General features: G+C 40.4%; 1 protein-coding gene across 1 annotated transcript in view; it reads left to right on the top strand.

The window, feature by feature from the left end:
* The window catches only part of maml3 (mastermind-like transcriptional coactivator 3), a 155,142-nt gene that overhangs the window by 84,954 nt on the left and 50,773 nt on the right, over positions 1-19,415 (top strand). The gene's annotated exons all lie outside the window — the stretch shown is intronic.

The following is a 19,415-nucleotide window of genomic DNA, read 5'->3' as shown; positions in this document are numbered from 1 at the left end:
CACCAAAGCTAAACGGCTCCTTAGCTCATATCCCCAATCTGTCACAGCTGACTGATGGCTGAGATTGGACCACTAAGCCAAGCTAGCTCCTGTCATTACCGAGAGCCCACCTCGGGCAGTTTGTTTCCTGAGCCCGGTGAGCAGCCCAGCCCACTGTCATCGCTCCGCTGCCTCAGCCACATGGCAGGTGTCCTTAATAATCGCAGGACGGAGGGCGTTTAGGAAGTGTGGGTGGACTATACCTTAACAAATGAACACCTACACAAGTGAAACATCACACTTGCATGCTTCTTGTCATTATCTCAGGGCCAGTAGAAAGTGTGTGTGCTGCTGTGTGTGTGCTTGTTGATGATTCACTTGTCAATGTTGTCTCCCTCTCCCTTTATCTCTCCGTCTCTCTCACTCTGCCTCCCTTGCATTCATGATATGGTTACAGTCAGTCAGCCACCTCCTCCTCCCTTCTGGTGATCTCTGCGTCTCCTGTCCTGCTCCTCCCCCTTCCTCCCCCTCTCCTCCCTCTCTTTCTCTCTTTCTCTCCTTGCCAGACACACTCAGCACCAATAAAGGAGCAGATTTATTAATATGGGGCCTTTGTGGCTGCTGCCTGAAGGGCTGTGTGTTTGTGCGCGTAAGTGAGCGAGCAAGCGCGAGGCCGTGCACATGTATGTTTGTGTGCGTTTCATAGATTTGGGCAGGAGGCGGGTTGTAGCTGGGGGGGTGGAGAGATTTATTTGAGTGAGCTGAGGAGAAATGGAGACCGAGAAGAGAGAGGAGAGGGATGCAGAGAGAGGGAGAGAGAGAGAGTGAGAAAAAAAAACGACTTAAAGGAGAAAGGCAAATGCAAAAAGAGGGAGATTTATTGAAGAGTGAGGATGGAGCATATTAAAATGAAAGTCAAGGGTCTGGAATGAGAAAAATAAGTGAGCAATGCAGAGTGGAGTGTCTGAAATATAAAATATTCACTGTTTTACACGAGTGTAGTTCCATTATACTGACATTTAGGGTGGGAGTGGGTGTAGAAGAGCTTTATATTACTTATATCAGGATATAATAACAATATACATCTGTTGGGGGGCAGTAACTCATTACTGACCTCAACGGGGTGAAAAGGCAGTTATCCGCTATGCTTGGGTGGTGTTACGGTATTATGGTGTAACAGGGTATTTAGAAATCCCACAGGTATGTTTTTCAATACCAACATGCATAGAGGTGCTCCTCTTTCACACATGAAGCTATGGATAGAGTTAATATGTTGAAGTTTTGTTTTTAAATGCAAACATTCCAGATTTATTTTATCAATATTAGAGTATTCCACGGTATTAAGAAATAGCAAAGGTATGATTTACATTACAGACACAAATACAGGCGCTCCTCTTTCTATTCTGTACTGGTGGAACAGGCAGCTGAGCTGAAAGACACAGCGATACCCAGTGGTGGAGGAAGAAGTTACAGGACTGTAAACAGTTGGCGGCCAGCAATGGCTGTTGTTGACACAAGGCATATTTGCAGGACCTCGTTGTTGACAATGCAGTAACTGCATGGCTTCATAAAGGAGTATGTGCTTTTAATTGTGGAAATACAGTACTTATAACAGTTGGCAGCAGTCGCAAAAACAAATGCTTTTAACCCCTACTTATCACAAAACTGTTTTTATACTCACATGAGGTGGCAAAACTGCAATGGAAACTCTTCTCAAGTTCTTGCTGCATTTTCCAAAGTTCAGTAACAGCTCCTTTGTTTTGTTGATGTTAAGGAGTAGGGAAACTTATTTTTAAAAAGCTATGGAACAAATGTCCTGGGCAAAAAAAATTAAAAAGATAAAAAATACATTTTCTTTGACAATTATTTATTTTCAACACAACTTGCAGGTATACATAAAAACTGCATTTATGATTATCATAATTACATATTTATAATTATGTTACAAAATTATTATAATTTTTAGGCACTTTTCTGGGGTCATTTTCTTGATTGTATACTCTTTTTCTCTAATTTTCATTTTTTTGTTGTTTTTTTTTAAACTGATTTCTTGGTGATTTTTGCATAATTTCTTCTCTTATTGCTCATTGCCTTCTTCCTAAGTATTTGAAAAAAATCAGGTCAATTTGCCCAGGTGTCAAAGGGTTAAACACTGAACTGTAGTCAATGAACAGAAATCCCCCATAGCTGCCTTTCTTTTTCAGGTGACATAGAGTGGTGTGGAGAAATTTTTGATTTGACTGATTTTATACAACTACGAGTACTACTTAGCCTATGAAAACATTGTTATCGTGTCTTAAGTGGCTCTGGAAGGACTTTGTCAGGTCTGAAAAAATAACGCTGCTGATGTCACAGCGTTAACTTGGCATCCAGACAACAAATCTTTCAGTGAAAAGTCTATGTTACCAGCTTGTTACTAACTTTATTGAAGTGCAATACAAAATCTCTTGAGCAGACTTTTAATGGGAATGGGCTTTAACAGTGAAGTTAATAAATACTGTTACTCGCATAACATGAAACGGAAAGGAATTGGCAACATTTGTCAGCCTTAAAAGAGGTCTTGGCAATCAGTTCTTTAACTAAGAAGTTAGAATAAAACCACCTGTGCCCAAATTGTAGGTACATTGGACTGAAAGCTGTAACATTCTTCACAATGTCAAGGTGAGAAATCCTGAAAATAATGACAACATATGCAAAATGTAACAACAAGTGCTACAGTTACATGCTGAGATTAAGAGTTGAATTCAACCTTTTTTATCCAGAAAAAAAATCTTAAGATTAAAAATCTCTTTTTTCAAGAGTCTAGTGGCTAAGACAGGCAGCAACATAAGTTACAGACCCACAACATGGAGCATGAATACAAAATCAAATATACAACTCCAAAATAAACAATATAAAGCACAAAAAAGAACACAAAATGAAGTTATTACAAGGAAGGGCTAAAAAGTATGTTAATAAATGCTATAAGTGATCCATAAAAACAAGAAAAAGACCAGCTAAGATACAGCAGCATTGGCATGTAGAAGATGACATACAAAAGTCTTGCAGCAGTGCTTTAAAAACAACCTGGAGGAACCAATGAGAGCAGTTTTAAGTCTTTCTGCAGAAGATTCCACATATATGGAGCTGCATACATAAAGGCTCTTTTGCCAAACTTCATACAAACCCCTTTATAGATACAGACAATAAGAACAAGTTCTGTGAACAGACAGCATAACCATTTCCAATTTTTGCTTAATGTGAACACATAAATATGCTGGAAAAGGCTAAAAACAGCTTTGTGAATAAGATAATGCCACAAAAAAGTTTTAAAAACAGTTACCCAACCCTTCATCGCTGCATACTGTTTATATGCTCTTTCATAACACTTAACACATATAGATCTGATGATTGGCTGTTTATATGCTCTGTCACAACACTTAACACATATAGATCTGATGATACAATAACAGTTGCTTTCTGCTTTAACAAAGCTTTTAGCCTCTTGATTTCTTTGTGTCTATGTTTCTATTCTCCAACATTCATTGTGTCTGAGTTGTTAGTTTGTAAACTAGAGCTTTGGTTGGATTATTTCCTTAAACTAAAGTAAAACTGTTAATGATTTTTTTAAAGCTCAGTTGGATAAGTAAAGGATCACATGTTTCTGTGTATATTTCTGGTTGTGGAGTAATTTTAAACTTTCTGAGACTGGGTGCTGAATCCTCAGAGTTGATATCAGTGCAATCAAAATCGGGACAGAACTCCAGTTATAACTTTTTTTTTTTATTGTCACATGGTCATTTTGTGCCTTCTTTGGCATGCAGATTCGGCAATATTACAAAGACAGCCACATTTAACAAGTTATATGTTAACATATACAGTGCATCCCAGCAGAGAAAACCAACATTTTTAAGGCACAGAATCACAATAATTTGTTAATCCATATGTATTTATATCATAAAGGAATAAACAATAGAAATCAAATAAATATGTAAATAAATGTAATAATAATAATAATCATAATAATAATAGATCAATGAAAAATTTTAAATAATATAATATAATGATAATAAAAACACGGCTTTACAGGTGTGCTTAAAAATCCTCAAAGTGGTGTTCATTTGTAGAGATTATCTTGCTGACCAAACTTATAAGTATCATAAGCATTTGTTTATTATTATTTTCTGCAATGATCCAAAATCCAATGGAAAAATCCCATCGGCTTTTTGACGAGGGAACTAGGGCGATGGTAACTTCTGCGTCCATCCGCGGAGCACTGTATTTTCCTCGCAATGCAACATTACTAACTATCCAGCGCCCTCTGCTGGATAGCAAGGCAAACTACCTCGAACAGTCTGCTGGTGTATAGACTGTAAATCAATCATCTGATGCTCTAAAAGTCTTTAAATCCTGAATTAAAACAGGTCATCACAGTTAGAAACTTAACAATAAAACAGTCCAATTTATATATAGGGTGACATCACTAATATTTTGCTATCTCCTGAGACCTCCTTGGTGATGGTGTTTGTTTGTGTTGAGGTGAAGTGATGTTATCTGTGTTTAGACTTTGATTTCTGTCTTTGCATTAGCGTATGTGGACATTAACCTTTGGCTTTGTGTGTGTCATCTCACAGGTGGTGATTAAACAATGCTGTCTCTCTGCTCCATCCTTGCTGTTTCTCTGTGTGTGTGCATGCGTATGCGTGCGCATGCGTTTGTGTGCACGCGTTTGTGTGCACGTGTGTCTGCTAATCCAGTTTGAAGCTGCTGGGGGAAACTTCAGCTTCACTCCTCAAAAGCTCGTTAGTTAAACTTAATTGTTGCTCCCTCTCTTTGCATATCACCATGACGCTAATTTATGCCTGTTGTCGCGGTTACTGTTGCCACGGTGGTGGATGTCTCAGTGGAAGCAGCAAGTGGGGGAGCACAGGCGCGTGAATGAGTCTGTGGAAGATGTTTGTGTGATTGTCTGCAAGTGACGGATGATGCGGTCGCCTCACTTTGTGTGTGTGAGACAGGGTGATTGTGAGACGGATGTGGCTTGTTGCACAAGCGTGTGTGCAGCTGTGCGAAGCTGGCAGCACGGGGGCGGGTCTCTGGGGTTGTCTGAGTGATGATTGGACGAGGATGGACTGACAGCTGCTGGGCTTAGATGAAGTTTCTTGGTGTCATCCTGATAAAGTGGAGCGGGAGGTTTAACTGTGTTTGTGTGTGTGGATGAGTACGTGTGTGTGAAGTGAGCACACATGTGTGTTAGTGTGTGTAGGAGATCACAGTGTCGCAATGACTGCAGTGCATGAAGGAGCCGACGCCGGTGCTAATAGGCCTGTGAGTCACGACAACAGCCCCCTCACATGTGTACACACGCGGGCACACACACACACACACACACACACACACACACACACACACTCAACAAATAAACAGGCTCTGAAAAACACCCACAGGCATGCACACTCTCTGACAAAGCCTGCCCTGCTCTCTGCCTTCTCCACCCCTTTCTCCTCCAGAGGTACAGCCTCCCTCATCATCCTCTCTCTCTTCTCTTTGATCCCTTTCTCCATCCTCTTCTCCTGAGCACCCTGACCTCCACAAGGTCTCAAAGGTGGTCGACTTAACACAAACGCAGCCAGTTTCTGATAGGCTGTCTCACACATCCTGATTTAGAACCTTGCCAATCCATTGGCTGAACCAATATTATTGAGGTATAATAAATTCAATTATGACTCGGCAATATGGCTTTAAAATAATATCATGATATTTTAAGACTAGAACACAATACACTATATATTTTAATATTTTTAAATATCCTTTAAACTAATGTTAGCTCCTAAAATTCAAAATTATTGAATGAACTGCAGTTACAATATAGTTAAATAAAATAGCTATTGTCACATAATAAAATTATGTACTGTTACTGAACTGAACTGACCTCTTGGTGGAAATGAAGCTATTTCCCCCAATTCAAAACTCACAGCTTAAAATGCTGTAAACTTTGCCTTCAGCTCCAGCAAAGGACATTAGTAAAAACACTTTTAGTTATTTCAGTGGATCATAAAGTGGATGGGAGAAACACTGAATAAAGTAGTTTCACTTCCAAAATTAGTGATTTTCCAGTGCTGACTGAATTGTCACACAAAAACATGAATAGAGCCAGTGTTTCATTTGTCCATTCTAGGCTACCATAGAAACAGGGTGGGGCAACATGGCAGCCTCTGTGGACGAGGACACACCCCCCAGAAAGAAAAAATTGTTCATTTTAAGTTCATGAGAGCACATTGACCCTCATTTAACAATCAAACGTACAAACCAGTGCAGATCTGAGTACAGAAAGCTGAGCATTATTGTCACACTGACCGTTTGTCATGTGTCGGCCATATTGGCATTTGTTGTTGCTGTTTTCTGCTTTGTGTGCATGGCATAATTGCCTTTGTGTGTTATTGCTGGTATGGTACATTGGAAATAGACGGGCACGTAACTGTGTTTGCCTAGAGGGGTAAGAGTTCATGCGCCGGCTCTGATCATAGCCTCCACTCATGTCCGCGTTGATACATGCTGAGGTTTGTGTAGAGATAATTCTACACTGTCAGGTTTTCATTTCATAAATGAGGGCGAATGATTCCTATTTTCAGGTGTTAAACACGAAAGAAAACATACATCAACTGGACCTTTAAACTGATTTTATTTTATTTTATTTTATTTTATTTTATTTTATTTTATTTTTCTATTCATTCATTTATTTATTTATTCATTCAGTTTCATTGGCTGTATTATAGTTTTAATTTGATGGATTTGGAAAATCAAAGGGTGATTTTGTTATGCATTATTTAAAAAAAACATTTATGTAAAAAAAAACGAACAAATAAAAACCCCAAACAACAGCCAACATATTATCAATTATAAGATTTTTCAAACCTCCAAATATCAATATATGTATTTGAGCATATGGTGAAAGATGGAAGGAAAGGACATCAAGGGAAGGAAGAGAGGAAGAAAAAAAGAGCTGGGGACAGCACAGCCCCACACCAAGTCATTTCTCTTTCTCTCTCCCTCTCTCTCTCTCTCTTTCCTGCATCTATCCCCATGAGCAGGAGATATTACCTTCCCGCCCTCACTCCCTGTCTCACGTACACATATTTCATCTCCTGCTCACTCTGTCACCCCCCACTCTCTTTGTGTCGCACACACACACACACACACACACACACACACAAGTGAACGCTGCTCCTTCTTTCACTCCTCCACCTCTCTCTTCCTCTCTCCCTCTCTCAGGCACACGTGTCAAGGCTTGAGCTGAGCTGCTCTCAGATCCTGTAGAGATGCTCGGAGGATGGGGAGGGGGGAGCAGGTTGTGAAGGAGTGCTCAGGTGGAGCGGGAAGGTGGAGGGTATTTGCTCTCTCTCCCTCTCTCTCTCTCTCTGTGCCTTCTGAGATGCTTCCTGTTAAGACAAACACAAGACAAACAGCTCTCTCTGTGCTCCTGCTGCCCAGTTTTATACCTGCTCTCTGCTCCTCCTCGCTTTCCTCTCACATTTCCTTTCCTTTTTGTAATTTCATCTTCCTCTCCTTTTCTTTGTCTCCTCTCTGCCTCTCCTCTCCTCCCCAACATTTCCTTTACTTTCCTCTCCCACCCTTTCATCCTTTCCCTCCATCCTTCCTCCCTCTACCTCCTCCTTGCCTCCTTAACCACTCTGCCTCTCCTGTGCTTAGAGGGACCTGTTAGTGCTGAGCTCCACTTCACCACTCACAATCAATACAATGTGTGTGTATCATTTTTTGTGTACGTTCTCAACATAGATAGAAATGTGTGTGTGTGTGTGTGTGTGTGTGTGTGTGTGTGGGTGTGTGTGTGTGATGATTATGATAATGATGCTAGACCGTGCATGTGGCCGATTATATATGTCTGTCCAGTGTTGTAATCTAAGTACATTTATTCAAGTTCTTTACTTAAGTAAAAATGTTAGGTACTTGAGTATTTTCTTTTCTTGACACTTTTTACTTTTATTACACTGCATTGTAGAGGGAAATATTGTACTTCTTACTTCAATACATTATCTCAGCACTTTAGTTTATTTACATATAAAGATTTTTGCATGACACTTAAGAGTTTAAAAAATATGATGTTTTGTAATAAATTCAAATACAAGTCTAACCAAGTACAGCTGTTAAGCAGCAATTAATCAGTCAGTTGACTGACAGATTTTTTTTCTTCTTCTAAAAAAAAATATGTTTAGTTTTTTCATTTCTGATAAATAACTTAGTTTTTCTTATGTTTTTGAGGCTTTTTTAAAATAATTTTGAGGCTATGGGGAGTGTTTTTTAAATAATTTTGAGTTCATTGCGTGTTTTGTCTATTTTTATTAATTTATGTTGTATAATTTTGAGGTTTGGGGGTGTTTTTTCTATATTTCTTTTATCATTTTAATTTTTGGGGGTGCTTTGTTTATTTTTTAAAGATTTTTCTGCATTGGGTACTTTTGCTTTAAAAACTAAGTATATTTTCCTGATTGTACTTACTTTTACTTAAATAATATCCTGATTGCAAGACTTTTACTTGTAACAGAGTATTTTCACAGGGTGGTATTCATTCCTTTAGTCAAGTAAAGGATCTGAATAGTTTCTCCACCACTGTGAGTGTCATTTGTGACTTTTGTTGTGTGAATGTAAGTTACATAAGAAAGTTGACGTGTGTGTATCATACACATTAAACATGCGTGATAGTGAGTGTGTAATGCAAATGTGTTGACATAAGGGTGAGCATATAAGTGTGTTTGTTTATGTGTCTGTATAAATAGTGTTCGAGAGAGACATCGGCAGCAGTGCGAGGGAAAACAATTCCCAGGGTCGCCCTGACTCCCCACCCCACAACACACACACACACACACACACACACACACACACACACACACACACACACACACACACACAACCAAAGCTGTTTGGTTGGCTCTGACAGCACCAGAGGAAACACACTGAGACAGACCATCTCCACCCATTCTACACGCCCTGGGGGTGTGAATACAGGGTTGGAGAGGAAATATCAATACTCACCTCCACCAACAGGCTGCTTTTTCAGAGGAATGCCATTGTATGGTGGAGTGTTTATCAACTGTGTGTGTGTGTGTGTGTGTGTGTGTGTGTGTGTGTGTGTGTGTGTGTGTGTGTGTGTGTGTGTGTGTGTGTGTGTATAAAAGCCATCTCTCATATTAACCTCATCTACAAACTGACCTGCGAGCCTCACTGTGTAAGAAACCAGCAATGACACTATGTGTCTGCAGGCACATAGTGTCTCAGTGAGTAAGTATATGTGTGTGTCTGTGTGTGTGTGCGTGCGTGCGTGCATGCGTGAGTGTGTGTGTGTGTGTGTGTGTGTGTGTGTTTGTGTGTGACTTAAAGCATGTACATATGTAGAAGAGCAACCATCGCCGTGTGTGTGTGTGTGTGTGTGTGTGTGTGTGTGTGTGTGTGTGTGCATGGGGGGGTATATCATTCTTATGCTGTGTCTGTGGGCCAAAGGGAGGGAGGAAGGGAGATGCAGTCAGAAGGCTGCATACTAAACAGACTGCTGTCACCCCGCCAGCACCTCCCGCGCGCGCGCACACACACACACACAGACATAAATGCATGCTTCGCTGCTCTACCTCTTATATACACACTCACAAACAGTACACACACACACACGCACACACACACAGACTCTCCTCATGCCAGCTCAAACTTTGGCTGCCTTGCTCGGCTGCCGGTTGCCATGGCAACCATTGCCCAGAGCACCTTGCAGCCCAAATCAATGGCAGCTCCAAGATGAGGGTAGGCAGGGGTAGCTTGTGTGTATGCGTGTGTGTGTTTGTGTGTGTGTGTGTGTGTGTGTGTGTGTGTGTGTGTGTGTGTGTGTGTGTCTCAGTGTGTGTGTGTCTGTGTGTGTGTGCGTACACGCGACAGCCTGTCTCTGTCCAAATTTTCCAGGCTATAAGCAGGTTGCATTTGTGTATAGTTTCGTGATAAATATGGCATACGGCTCAGCTGCAGATTGCATTAACAGCGCACTATCAGTGTTGTACAAATTGGATATCAGCCTAGAATAAAGACAATACCAATTTTGGGAGCTGTTGAGAGGGACGGGAGGGGAAACAGTTGGCTATTTTCAAAAAGTACGAGGTCAGTCCATTAATTCAGAGTCATAATGTGTTGCTCCCAACTTGCTAATCACCTTGTTTGTGTTGATGGCTCTAAATGTGGCCACCATGCCGAGTGACACACACACACAAAGACAAACGCTAGGGACGACACAGATGTGACCCCGCCCTTGTCCCCAACATGCACCCCACCCTCCCCATCTGCTCTGTCAGATGCTAACACACAAATACACACACGTTGCCACATCCCATTAACACCACTCACCACTGTTCACTGACACGCTCCTGCAAGTATATTGCACACACACACACACACACACACACACACACACACACACACACACACACACAAGTACAGCCAGTCTTGGGTTTGCAGTCCTTACCTACATGTGTATGCACTGTCAAGGTATTTGCCTTCATACGCCCTCCCTTCCTCTCAACCTCCACCCCACCTCACTCCACCCCACCCATCCCACACGTCTATCACTCTTCCACTTCTCATCACTCCTCTGTGTGGGCTGAAAGGGGAGGGGGGGTGAAACAGAGAAGGCAGACAGAGGGGGTGCAATACAGGGTATGGTTAGGCTCTTTGAGGATTAGGTTGAGAATTTTGACTCTGTTTTACAGAGGAGAAAGGAGGTGGTGGTGGTGGAGGGGGTAGATTGACTCCTTGGAGCAATTTACCTCAAACGGCTCCGACACAGCTAATCCGCTCTTAAAGGAGCCTAATCCAACAGTCTTGTACCTGATACTGAGGAAGGAGAAAAAAAGAGAGTGGCAGAGGTAGGACGGGAAAAAAGAGAATAAAACGAGTGAGGGTTTGGGATGGAGTAGCGAGTTGTGTGTGTCAAGCAGCCTGTATACACCAAACAAACAGGTCAGACAGGCAGAATAGTAAATTTGCTATAAAAAAGCGATGCCAGATTATATGTTGATTTCCAACACCACATAAGGTGGACCACTTAACTGAATCTGGTTCTACTTGTTTTGAGTGGCTTGCAAATCATATTATTTACTGTGACTGTCCTCTGTTTGGTGTGAACATCAACAACAGTCTTATACCCTTTCAACACCAAAATAAGTGCATGTACATGGGCTTGTTACACACAGGAAAACCTACTAAAAGTAGATAATAGACTGCTTTCCCTTTGCCAGTAGACCAGAGCCGTGTATACGGCAGAAAGTATGCCTTTCTGTGTGCGTGTGCTTGTGTGCACGTGCATATGTGTTTGTGTGTGTGTTTTTCTTCTGCTATGTCTCATTTGACATCACAGCTGGCCAGAAAACAGGCAATAAAACAGCTGAAAGCAGCATGGAGGCCAGTGAAAATGTTATGGAGGTTACTTCTTACTTCTTTTTTATTTATTTTCTTTGTTTCATTGTTATGTATCCTTCTCTCATACTTGGTGCAAACTAACCATGTTTGAGCGCTGCTTGGGCAGATACAGATGATATCTTGTGGCAGCCTGTCATTGTATCTTGCTGTGAAAGGGGCTAGGAGTAGCGTGTTCACCGGGGGGTTATATTTCCATCGAATCAAGTTGGAGCAGTAGCCAATAAATACCTGTGACCACAGAGGACTCATTTGACACAGGTGTGAATGTTGATTCTAACATTTCCCATTACATTAAATACCAGATGTTTGTGGACCGTCAGTGGGTTTTTTGTGCAGTGAAAAAGGAGCTTAAGCGTTCCGGTAAGTATACTAGCATTTTCTCACAAATGCCTTCTATGAGGAGCTGTGTGAAATCATTCACTGGACCTTACCTCTCTCTATAATGGGACCCTGCCTTCCACCATGGTCATTCAAAAGCTACAAACACTTCAACACATGATAAAAACTAGCTGATATAAGGTAAGGGATGCTGGCTGGCTAGGTTTCAGCTGACAAAAGAAATGTTGAACATGGGATAAATAAGATAACCCTGATCTGACCCTGTTAAATAAGGTTTGAAAACTTGACATGACTGTGATGAAGAGATAGAGACAGGAAAGGAGTTAAAGGGAGAGAGAAATGGATGATTAAGTCATAAAACAGAGTGAAGAAATGTGCGAAATGGCAAGAAGGAATTGTGAGTCATATGTTAGTCGGGTATGATGGCAGAGAGAAGTGGGCTGCTCTGGAAAAAGAGAAGTGTACGAGAACATGGGGAGGAGAGGCTGTGTTGGGGCAGAGAAGGTGGATGGTAGAACAAGATGGAACCTGATCACAGGATGAAAAATATCACATGATGCTCATATGGAAAAAGAGCGACATGGAGACAGAAAGTAAAAGTTACCTGCATATACTTCTCCAAAAAAAACTTCAAATATAAGCCTTGTCCCAATTAGACACCCTGTGCCTTTTAGTATTCCAGTGTGGCTACACATTTTGACAAATCAAGACCTGTCTCAATTAGAGGCCCGATCTGGTTGCTGTGCAGTCCATTTTCATAGAAGTGCTTGTATAAGACTGGGTCGTTGGCTGCCTGCTGAAGCTTAGTTCCCTGCTTAGATCGGACATACAAATATAAATGTTTAAACATTTGCCAATATGGACATGCTACACACACGGGTAGCTTGGTATTATTCTCTACAATTCAATTTTTCAGTTAATTTGACTAAAATCATCAGCACCAAAGAAAGCACGGACAGAGTAAACAAAGTTGCAAAACAGAGATTTAATGAAACAATTTGATTGTATTACCCATCTTTGCTGAGCAACAGTTTGTTGAGAAATGAATAAAAAGTCCATCCCATATAGACACCTGTCCCAGATATAGGTCTGTTGAGTTCAGTGATTTAAGCAAATATTTGCCATAGCTATTAGTTGTTTTACGGTAGTTCTGAAGACAAACAGGAGAGCAGGAGTGATGGAGGGCTGATTGTAGACAGAGAGAGCTCTAGTCTCTCATTAGAGCACCGAGGCAGACTCTGGGTCCACACACACACACACACACAGAAAACCCGTCTCGATAGGAGCACTCGGCTGATGTCTCTTCTTTCTGTCTCTTTCGAGAGATGTGTGGTTTTGGGATGAGAATCTGTTTCTGTGTGATGCTGATGCAATACTGTGTGCAGTTTATGTACATATTTGAAGACTTGTAGATGCAAAGGCATTTTAACCCTGATCTCTCCCTTGTTTCTTCCCTCTGTGTATCTTCTCCTTCTCTTTTATTACCTGACCTCTCTGCCCTCTCCTCTCTCCCTGCCTCCTTCTTCATCCCCTTTCTGCTGCATTCAGGTGCTCCTCAAAAATATTGTATTCACTTGTTACGAGTACATGAACGGCTCTCCAAAGTCGTAATTAGAAAGAGTAAGAAATTTGGAAATTTTGATGATCCCCGAGTTGCCAAGTTGTGACATTTGTGTGACGTGTCAGGGCAGCAGAAAAGGCAGAAAGCATGGAAACAGTGTCAATAATTAATGGTAAAAAATATCTAAATTTGGTTATTTTGTTCCTAGTAGCTGTGATTTACTTTTAGTAGTTGCACATTTTAGTATATGCATCTATTAGCTGGAGCGAGCAAGCAAACTTTGAACTATAAATCATGCCAGGCGAGTATATTACTATACTACCTGACTCTGAAACTCCAGCCGTCAGACATCACGAGTGCAGCATTACTCCCAGGTAGTTTCTCCACCTGCTTTTCCCTCCCCTTCTCTCCTCCCATGCTGTTTTCTCCTTCCGCCTTCCTCTGTTTCTCTCCCTCCCCCAGCCCATCGCCTTTCTGTGTGTTGTGTATTTCATTAAAAAGAAGCCAAATAAACTTACACCCCCAAAAGGGGATTGATGGTTGCGTGAAGATCCCTCTCTCCAAATTTTCCCCTTTTTCCCTGGTCTTTATTTCACACTCCCTACCTCCCTCTTCTCTCCCCCAGTAGCAGTATTTCTCCTGTTCATTCACACACACACACACACACTCACAGCAACCACACACAAACTGCTTGTGTAGTTTGACTAATCGTTTGGTTCTACAGATAATAAAATATGCACATATTTTTTTGCTGCTCAGTGTCACCCTATGACTTAACCCTTCGTAACCTATAAGCAAATTGGCTTGATTTCTTTTAAAATCACAAAAAGAAGGCATGGAGCAACTTGTGAAGAAATGACCCAGGAAACAAGAAATTATTTAAAAAGTAGAAGAAAATACATGCAATAATATGATCGATACCTCCATCAGTCCATTACGAAACAAAATTTCATACAGCCCAGTTCCACTAACCTTTTTTCACATATTTCTTCCTTTCTGTTTTCTATATCTTTCTAGAATCACGCTTCTGTATCTCATTTTAAATTGTTCCAGATTTTTACTTTGTTTGATTCCATCATCCACACTATTCCACAGAATCACCCCACACACCGACATGCAAATACTTTTAAGAGTCGTGCGCACAGGTGGTTGTTTTAAATTTAATTTTCCTCTATAGAAATACCCCCACCCCCTCAGCCCCGGAACAGTCTTTGAATGTTACCTAGAAGTGAGTTGTTTCTTGCTTAAACATTATTATTGCAGTGCTTAATTCGATCAAGTCTATAAATTTATAGGCATAAGATCATAAAAACAGTGCATTCGTGTGCTCATAGTATCCTACATTATAAATAATCCTAATGGCTTTCTTTTGTGGTGGGCATATTGGCTGCTTCTGTAGGTGTTGCCCCATATCTCCACACAATAATTTAAATACAGCAATACAAGTGTACAACACAGAATACATAATGCTTTGTAGTTAAGAATATGTTGTGTTTTGCCCCAAACTCCAATGCTCTTTGCTAACTTTGAACATGAATATTTAGTATGGGGTTTCCAGCATATTTTTTCGTCAAGTATGACATCCAGAAATTTATTCTCATGTACTTTTTCAATCATAACATTGTCAGTCATCACTTGGACTTGTGGTATCGATCTTACGATTTCCAAACAACATAAGATTTGTTTTATTCAAGTTTACAGACAGTTTATTCTTATCAAACCATATTTTAGTCAGTTCAGCAGATACCATTTCAAAAGCTGCTGTAAATCTTCCCCTTCACAAAATTTATTAGTGTCATCCACAAAAATAACAAATTTCAGATAACTTGCAGATGTCATTGATAAAAATAAACTATTTTGGTCCCAAAACTGAACCCTGTGGGACCCCACAAGTAATATTTAGACAGTTTGACTTAAAGTCACCCATCTGTACAAACTGTTGTCTGTTTCCCATATAACTTTTTAGCCAACCTAACACCTCGTATACCGTATCTTTCCATTTTCTTGAAGTATCATGATCAATATTATCACTTTCTTTATAAATATCAGTAAATAAATTAATAAATAAATATTCCAATTGCATACTTCTTATTGTCTATGCTTCTTGTGATGTTTTCTATTAGATCCATTAGTGTCTTCTATTAGTTCCATTGGTGCCATAGGAACTGATCTTTTTGATCTAAAACCATACTGACTGTGTGTGTGTGTGTGTGTGTGTGTGTGTGTGTGTGTGTGTGCGCGCGCGCGCATCTGTTTTAGCTTCCCTCCCGTCTGTTGTTTCACAGTCTTAGATTATTATATCTCAGGCTTCCCAACATCTCGTCCAATTGCACAAATAAACACACACACCCTTACCAGGAAGATGCGCTGTCACACTCATTCCGGGACACATTCATACACACCCACACATTAAAAGTTTAGGGGTTGATACACACACACACACACACACACACACACACATACACGCACGCACAGAGCATTGAGGCAGCCCCAGCCAGCCAAAGATAATTCATTTTAGACATAGAGCTTCAATTTGGCGGCACTGAGCGTCAGTCTCACATGCTTCATGTCAGTCTGTGCTGCTCTTTGCACAGGCAAAATCCATTTGCCTGGTGTGTGTGTGTGTGTGTGTTTGTGTCTGTGTGTGTGTGAGAGAGAGAAAGAGTGTGTTAAATGTGGTTGAAGATGCTATTTTTGTCTTGTGCTCTGCATATTTCAATGCGCTTGGTTCAAGTTAGTGCCTGTATGGTGTCTGGCCTTACTCTGTGTAACTTTGTATTATGGTATAGATATTTAATGCAGTATTGGTAGATGGGTGGATGGCTGCACCCTGAGTAGCTCCTCCCTAGTGGCTGTCTTCCCAGCATATTTCATAAGCATCTGTGAACAATAACACACAATCAGTGCCACAAAACTTATAAATGTCCTGTTTGGTTTTAGTGGACCATGACAGCACATGTGAATGGATGAAAGTGAGGTGGACATGTCTCATGAAGTATCTTGTGTTCTTGAATCCAGCATTAAATAAGACAAGCAGCTCCATAATTAACACTGAAGTCAAATTCTTGGATAGAGGCACAGAAACTCTTTCACACATGGAGCTACGGTGAGAGTTATTATGTTGAAGTTTTGTTTTTAAATGCAGACACTTTAATTAATTGTAGGCTTGGGCGGTATCACTGTATTAGAGTATTTCAGGATATTTAGAAATCCTGAAGGTATGTTTTTCAATACGTTCATAAATTCAGGTGCTTCTCTTTCTATTAAATTCATTGTATGTAGTGCACAGCACGCACCACCAGAGCTCAGTCCCCAGTCTCTAGTGGTGACAGGCAGCTGAGCTAAAAGACACAGCATACCCTAGTGGTGGAGGGAGAAGTTACATGACTGTAAACAGAAGGCGACCAACAACAACACATCTAACGTGGTGAATTAAGGATTTATTTTGACCAGACTAGAGATGGTGATGGAGTAGTGGACTTTTCTTAGCATTTTGTGGGTTTCTATTGTTTATTTAGTAATCTGAAAAGGAGTGGGGCGGGGGGCACATTTATATCATCATATACCGCATATCCAGTTGAAACTTCAGGACGGTATAAAAGTATGATATATTAAATTCAGCCCAAGCCTACTCTAAAGTTAAATATGTTTTGTTTTTGGTTTTTGTTTTTTTGTTTGTTTCAACTAACCATCATCTTCACTCTCGATTGATCTTACAATAAGTTTTTCAATAAAATGGTTGTTACTTGTTGTTGTTGCTTAAAATATGGAAAATAGTACACAATGCCTGTTACACTAGGATAATCCTTTCTATGGCTTTATAAATTTTATTTATACAGTTTTCAATAAAACAAAATTACAAAAGGTAATATGACAGAATACCAAAAAACAAAAAGAAACAAAAAGAAACAAAAAACACAAAAACAAAACAAAAAAAACAAACAAAAAAAAGACAGACAGACTGCCAGCACTCAGTGAAACTAAAGATAAGCAAATGTACATGTCAGATCATTGACACAATTACAGAGCATCACAAATGAAGTCCAAGAGACCAGTACCAAAGGGGATCAAGGTAGGCCCCATGCAAGCTAGGATAGCAATTTCCAGGGTGTGAATACAAAAAAAAAGGACAATCAATTTACAGATTGTGGTCTCTCCCTCCTGACATGTTCTATGAAAGGACCCCAAATCTTATTAAACTTGCCATGAGAGTCTGACAGAGTGTTCTGAATCTGCTCATCCTTTCTATAGCTATGTAAAACAATAGCTTGCGGTCATTTGATAAAGATTCACAGTTTGTATAGAAATCCAGACATGTCGGTCTCCTAAAATATCCCCCTTTACATTTGAACTCCTCCAACTTCTGTGGAAAAATATTTCAGAAATACACAACTTTGAGACTATTTTTAAACAGAAAAAAGGAACAGGTATCCAAACTGCCTCGTACAGTCCTCTTCTAAAGTTACCAAACTGTGCAGGGTACGGAGTCCATAGCAGAAATTATTCCCATTTAAGTACATTTCTGGCTTTCCATAGCTTGTGCCTGTGTTCAGCAGATGGAGCTGGAGAGGAGCTATGACAGTTTTGACCTGATGCAGGTTGAGCTGCATCAGGTCAAAACTGTCTGCTATTGGTTATTTTAATAATCGAGTATTCTACCAATTAAACTATCAATTAATTGATTCATTGGATAAGAACCACTTTTGTTTTATAAAAGATCAATAGTAAATATACAAAAGAGAAAAAGACAGGTCTTTTAAATGAGCAACTAATTGCTTTTCTTTTTAGAAAAATAACATTTTACTGTAGGTGTGAGTGTGTGTGTGTGTGTGTTTGTGTGCGTGTGTGTGTGTGTGTGTGTGTGTGTGTGTGTGTGTGTGTGTGCTTGTGTGCGTGTGTATGTGTATCATAATAATAGCATGGATAAAGCTACGGCTTAATTAACTGACTGCAGCCTTTTGTTTTCTGTGGTTGTGTCCCTTAGTTAGCTCCGCTTTGCTCAGGAGAAGAAACAAAAAAAAAAGAAAAGTGCTGCAGTCAGTTAGTGAAACCTAACTAGCCACCATATTGATATATCGTATATTCTTAAAAAGGAAACTCTGCAGATTTTCAAGCAGCTTTGTGTCACTGCAGGGTGGCCAGTTTGTCCAGATGAATAGTATTTTTCTTCGCTCCATGCTGTGTGGTCCCCAGGTTTCACATCATCTGGGAAATTGTTGCCGGCACATGAACGGGGAACTCCGGGCGCTGGCAGCCCAGAAGACGGTTAATATCAGTACTAACATTAATGTTGAGGGTCCAGTTGGAGACTTGATGCGCAGAGTGGATGCTTTGTCTTGATATGTTGAAGTATTGACGGTGTGCTGTTGTTTGGTTTTACAATAGATGTACTGTACAGTTTTTGTTTGTTTCAGCTTGAAATTATCCCAAACCTTGGACACTTAATATTATTTTCTCTCCTCTCTACTTCCTGCCTTCTCTTTTCCTTTCACCCCTCGCTATTTTCTCTCTCTTCTGTCATTTTGGAGTCCACGCTGTCAAATCATGTCCTCTAATTTGAGCATAAATGTATGATTTTAAGGTGTCTTGCTCTTGTACAGTGTGCTGTACATAGTTATATCAGACCCCCAGGAAGTGAGTGGCAGGCTTTAATTGCTGGGCCAATTTTCTTAGTGGCCATGCTAATTACAAAAGCCATGTTCATCATTTAATGCCAATGCGCCCAAAAAAGACTGTTTCCCTCATAGACTTGCATTGGGAAAGAGATGTCTGTAAATTAATGGATACATTTTCTTAAGCGACACAACCACCACAAAATAACTCATTTCACAGCATTTAATCCATTCACTCCGATAACATTGGGAAGTGAAGAGGAGCTGCACGATTAAATCATTTTATCCCCATTCAAGTTAGCGTAGCGCTAAAGCAGAGGTAGTCAACTCCACCGGCTGAAGTCTCTAGTGTGCCTGCTCTATGGACCCAATGATGTGAAACCAGTGCCGATCATCCAGGTAATTTTAGAAGCAGCAGTTTTTTGGCTCCATACACCACTGAGCAACTTTTCACAAGAAAAGACGGGATCCTGCCT

This window comes from Plectropomus leopardus, chromosome 3, assembly GCF_026936395.1.
Source record: "Plectropomus leopardus strain MGB_pleo_1.0 chromosome 3, ASM2693639v1, whole genome shotgun sequence".
Taxonomy (NCBI): domain Eukaryota; kingdom Metazoa; phylum Chordata; class Actinopteri; order Perciformes; family Serranidae; genus Plectropomus; species Plectropomus leopardus.
This window is presented reverse-complemented; position numbering and strand designations above follow the sequence as displayed.